Here is a 5,850-nt window from a genome sequence, read left to right on the forward strand (position 1 = left end):
ATGATTTAAGTTCGTTTTTTGGTCAAGGAGTATTCTAGAAGATCATGTTTTATCTACTTTCCTATTTTTAAATAGCAGACTTGTTCTTGAAGTTTAAGTTATTTCCTTTTATTTCTATGTAATAAATGGTGCCTCCCATAGTCAAATAATCATTAATGAGGCATTATCCCGAGCATTTGTGTCTTAGGATGCTGATTCTAGAGTGTTCTATTGTTGCCTATATATAGGCTACGTTTTTGTAATTGAATTGAGACTTAGATGAATGAGAACGGACTTTATTTCTCTCCTTGTGAGCTTTGCTTGCATCTTTGTATTCTTGTGAGAATACTCGACAGTATCAAGGGATTGATCAACCTTGTGTGTCTTTATAGCCAAGGTTGTAACAGATAGGTTCTTTTCAGGTCCTACCTAGATCAACCATCCGTTCGTTACTTGATTCTAGCCGGTTTGTTCCCCCCTCATATCAAGTGGCATCAGAGCTAAGGTTTGCTAGCTTTCAAGTTCTATCCTTTTGGTGTTTTCATTTGTTTTCTTTCTCTATTGCTTCCGTTTTCCTTTCGTTTCCATTCTCCTCATTTTGTCTTCCTCCTTTCTTCCCTATTTCCATCCCTTTGTTTTTTTTTCTTTTCGTTTTCTTTCCTTTTATCTCCTTCCTCCCCATTGTTTGTTGTTCATTTGACTTGCTTTTTTCTTTGGAGTAGCAAAAAAAATTCGTGAAAAAAAAGAAAAAAAAATGCTGTTGTGTTGAAACAAAAAAAAAAAGGCCGCAGAATTGCTAAAAAAAATTCAAAAATTAAAAAAACAAAAAAAGGGAAAGAGTTTCAGATTTTGGAGATTGCAGCATAAGAGGCAAGTTTCCTAATTTGAAAGAGCTTCCATTGCAAGTCACAATTAATTTCCTAAATCTTTATACTTGGGTGGTAAGACTCCTATTTTTCTATTTCTACTTTCTTTTGTTTTATCTAGTTTCCTATTTTGAATTCCTTTCCTTTTCATACTACTTTCCTATTTTCTTCCTCAAGTTTCCTTCTTTCTTTTATTTCCTATTCCTTTTCCTTCCTTTTCATACTACTTGCCTAATTTCAGTTCTTTTCTAGCAAGGTACTCACTTTTCTAAAATTTTCTCAAGGTAGTACCTTTCCTAATTACTTTAATTTCTACTTTCCTTTACTTTCACAACCTTATTTTCATTTTCAATTCCCGCCTCCCTTTTCCACAGTTTTTTTTCCTATCCATTTTTTTTTCATCATAAACTTCTCTCCTCATTTTCCCCCTCCTTTCATTCCATCCTCATATTTTGCCTATACTTCTTCTTTCATCTCTTATCTTTTCCTCTCTTTCACATAGTTGCTGGCTCTTACAATTTCTGGTTGTGAAGGTTACCACTTTCTAATATTGTCTCTTGGTTTTTGTTGAGTTTCAATCAAGAATACTATAGGAGACAAGCTTGAGTGGTAAAAGGCAAGAGTGTTTTACTTCAATATAAAAGCCAGAGTTGAGAGAAACACGAGTGGCACCAAATTGATTGAGTGGAACACGTGAGCAGAGTGGTGAGGTCTATTATTTCTATTTCTTTCTCTCTTTACTTCAACTAACATCTCAGGTTAAAGATGAGCAGGAAAGAATCCAATAATGAAGAATTCAACACAGATATCAAAGTATTCATGAGGGCTGTGAGAGATGAGTTTCTCAAACTCAAGATGGAAATAGAAGAGTTAAGGGTATCCAAAGCAGATAGTAGTGATGACGAGGTGATTAGATTTGGTTTGTCAACTTCAAAGAGCAGGAGCAAAAATTCCAAAAATGACATGGCCATAATTGATCCAAAGATCAAGTATCCTATTTTCAAGGGTAATACCAATCCAGATAAATATCTTGATTGGGAGATGAAGTTTGAGCAGATTTTCAGATTGAATGATTGGCCTGAAGAAAAGAAGGTAAAATTAGCTTCATTTCAGTTTTCTGACTATGCTACTATTTGGTGGGAAGATTTACAGCTTAAGAGATGCCTTAAGGGCAAAGGTCCCCCTCATATGTGGCAGAAGCTAAAGAAACTCATACGCAAGAAGTATGTTCCTAGTGTCTACTATTGAGAGCTTAACAGAAAGTTGCGATTGTTAGCCAAGACTCTATGACAGTAGAAGAGTATGTACATGAGCCTGATCTTCTTGAGATGCGTGCTGGAGTGCAAGAAGATGAAGAATCAAGCATGAGCAGAATTATTGATGGTATGAGACCTGAAATTAGAGACAAAGTTGAGATGTACACTTTTGTTGATAAGGAGGAGTTGGTGCACAAAGCCATCAAAGTTGAAAAACAGTTTAAAAAGAAACACTCCAAATCCTCATCCTACGGCTGGAGGGACTCTAAACCAACCTCCAAGTGGAAGGATTCCAAGGCTAAGGATGCAGCAAGATTCACCCCTAAGGCCAAGGAGGAATCAAAGCCTAAGGGCGATCGTGGTAAGAAATTTGACTCTAAAACTTCTTCTACTAATAACCTCTTCTCTTCAATGTTTTAGATGTCATGGAAAGGGGCATATTGCTTCCAAATGTCCCAATAAGAGAGCCATCATTATCAAAGATAATGGTGAGTATGACAGTGAACATTCTAGCGATAAAAGTTATCATGACATGCCTTCTTTGGTGACTGACTCTGAATTGGAGATTGATGAAGCTGAACCTGTTATGGAAGAAGCATTGGTGGCTAGAAGAGCCCTAAATATTCATGTAAAGGAAGATGATGAGAAAGAGCAGCGAGAGCTTATCTTCCACACTAGGTGTTTTATAAAGAATAAGGTATGCAACATGGTTATTGATAGTGGTAGTGTTACCAATGTTGCTAGTACCTTACTTGTTGAAAAGCTGGACTTGCCTACTATGAAGCATCATAAACCTTATAAATTGCAATGGTTGAATGATAGTGCTGAGGCTAGAGTCACTAAGTAGGTTTTTGTTTCTTTTTCTATTGGGAACTATAATACAGAAGTTCTATGTGATGTGGTTCCAATACTTGCTGGACATCTCTTACTTGGAAGGCCATGGCAATTTGATAGCAAAGCTCACACTGAGAAAAATAAACTCAATTCTCATTCATCTAAACCTTAATTTCAATTACAAAAAACGTAGCCTATATATATGCAACAATAGAACACTCTAGAATCAGCATCCTAAGACATAAATGCTAGGGATGATGCCTCATTAATGATTATTTGACTATGGGAGGCACCACTTATTACATAGAAATAAAAGGAAATAACTTAAACTTCAAAAACAAGTTATTTAAAAATAGGAAAGTAGATCAAAACATGATCTTCTAGAACACTCCTTGACCAACAAAAAACGAATTTAAATCAGCAACATTAAAAGTAGCACTAACATTACCATAGGAACTAGGCAAATCTATTTTATAAGCTGATATGAGGGGATGTATGGACCGGCTAGAATCAAGTAACGAACGGATGGTTAATCTAGGTAGGACCTTAAGAGAACCCGTCTCTTACAACCTTAGCCATGAAGACACCACAAGGTTGATCAATCCCTTGATACTATTAAGTATTCTCACGAGAATATAAGGATGCAAGCAAAGCTCACAATGAGAGAAATAAACTCAGTTCTCATTCATCTAAGTCTCAATTCAATTACAAAAACGTAGCCTATATATAGGCAATAATAGAACACTCTAGAACCAGCATAGAATACTCTAGAATCAGCATCCTAAGACACAAATGCTAGGGATAATGCCTCACTAATGATTATTTGACTATGGGAGGCACCATTTATTACATAGAAATAAAAGGAAATAACTTAAACTTCAAGAACAAGTCTGTGATTTAAAAATAGGAAAGTAGATCAAAACATGATCTTCTAGAAAACTCCTTGACCAAAAAACGAACTTAAATCATAATCAATTCATAATGATTCCTTCTTGAAGATTCTTGGACGTCACTTATGATCCTTGTCCAAGGTACATGCTTGTCACATGGTATTTTAAGTGAATTCTTCAATATGAACCCCACATAGGCTACGTTTTTTGTAATTGAAATGAAGATTTAGATGAATGAGAAGTGAGTTTATTGCTCTCAGTATGAGCTTTGCTTGCATCCTTGTATTCTCGTGAAAATACCTGATGGTATCAAGGGATTGATCAACCTTGTAGTGTCTTTATGGCTAGGATTGTAAGAGACAGGTTCTCTTAAGGTCCTACCTAGATCAACTGTCCGTTTGTTACTTGATCCTAGCCGGTTCGTACGTCCCCTAATATCATAATTCTCGCAAAGAACATTAAGGCGCACACAATCTGTTTTCTTTAAACAAGTACCCATCAATCCTATAAAACTTTTCAAATACTTTTTTTTCACAAGCAAGAAACACTTTAGCAAAATTAGCACTAGTGGTATACAATTCCTTGATATAATCAAAACCAAGCAACCTAGCATTTAGAGTAGTCAGAAAAGTATACCTTCCTGACAATGTATCAGCCACGACATTTTCTTTACCTTTCTTGTATTTGATGACATAAGAAATGTCTCAATAAGTTCCAACTACCTTGCATGCCTCTTGTTTAGATTACCTTGGCTGTTAATACGCTTTAAACATTGATAATTAGTATGAATTACAAATTGTTTAGGCTAAAGGTAATGTTGCTAATTCTCTAATGCTCTCTTAAGTGCATAGAGCTCCTTGTCATATGTTGGATACTTTAAGGTTGCTCCATTTAAGTTTTCACTAAAATAAGCAATTGGCTTTCCTTCATGCATCAAAACAACTTCTATTTCAAATCTAGATGCATCACATTCAATCTTAAAAGTTTTGTTAAAGTTAGGCAATACTAACATAGGTGCAAAACACAATTTATCCTTAAGTTCAATGAATGCAATATCTTGTTCTTTATCCCATTTAAAACCAACTAATTTTTTTATAACTTCAGTGAATGGTGCAGCACATTTGCTAAAATCTTTCACAAAGCGCCTATAAAAGCTAGCCAAACCATGAAAACTTCTCACCTCAGTTATGCTTTTAGGTGTTGACCATTCTTTTATAGTTCTGATCTTTTCTTCATCAACTTCTATTCCTTTAACACTCACCATAAAGCCAAGAAAAATAATTTTATCCAAACAAAAATCACACTTTTTCAGATTTGCAAACAATTTTTCCTTTCTCAAAATGTCACATCCCAAAAATTTTCACATGGCAATAAAGGATCAAAAATTGGGATGAGGGTCAATGTAGAAACCAGACGGGGAGATGAAACAACTTTTGATATGAAACCCCAAAAAGGTTCTGGCTGGCATTTCCGTAATTATCGGTCTAGAAAGGGCAAAATGGGAAAATTTGAGAAAAATTCTAGAAATTTCCTAAAAAAAGGGAAAAGTGTAGAGTAGAGGTTTTGGAAACTCAGTTGAGGCCCGAAAGGTGAAATTCTGGTGAAAATAAATTATTACAGAATTTCCCGTAAATAGAGGTTTTTCGGGAAATTATTGGGGAAATGAAGAAAAATAATTATTTTAATGAGTTAGAGGCGTCAATAAATTTGGAAGATTAACATAAAATTCATCTAAATGTTTATTTGAATTTATAAAACTGATTTTAGGCCTTGAAAGCTCAAGAATTAATTTTAGAGAATTTATTTTCTCAGATTTACCGTTAAAGGCCTAATCAGAGAAAATTCAAAATAAATACCTAGAGGTGGTGAAAAATTCTGAAAATCTGCAGATCATATTATCATATTAAAAGGTGAATTACCATGAAGAGAAATGAATTTTTGGAGGTCTACAAAAATTATGGAATGTTACTAGTGAATAGTAACTGATAAAATTTCTAATTGGTTTGGGATAGTGATTTGGTTTGT

This window comes from Neltuma alba, unplaced genomic scaffold, assembly GCF_004799145.2.
Source record: "Neltuma alba isolate B1F8T4 unplaced genomic scaffold, ASM479914v2 tig00007902_pilon, whole genome shotgun sequence".
NCBI lineage: Eukaryota > Viridiplantae > Streptophyta > Magnoliopsida > Fabales > Fabaceae > Neltuma > Neltuma alba.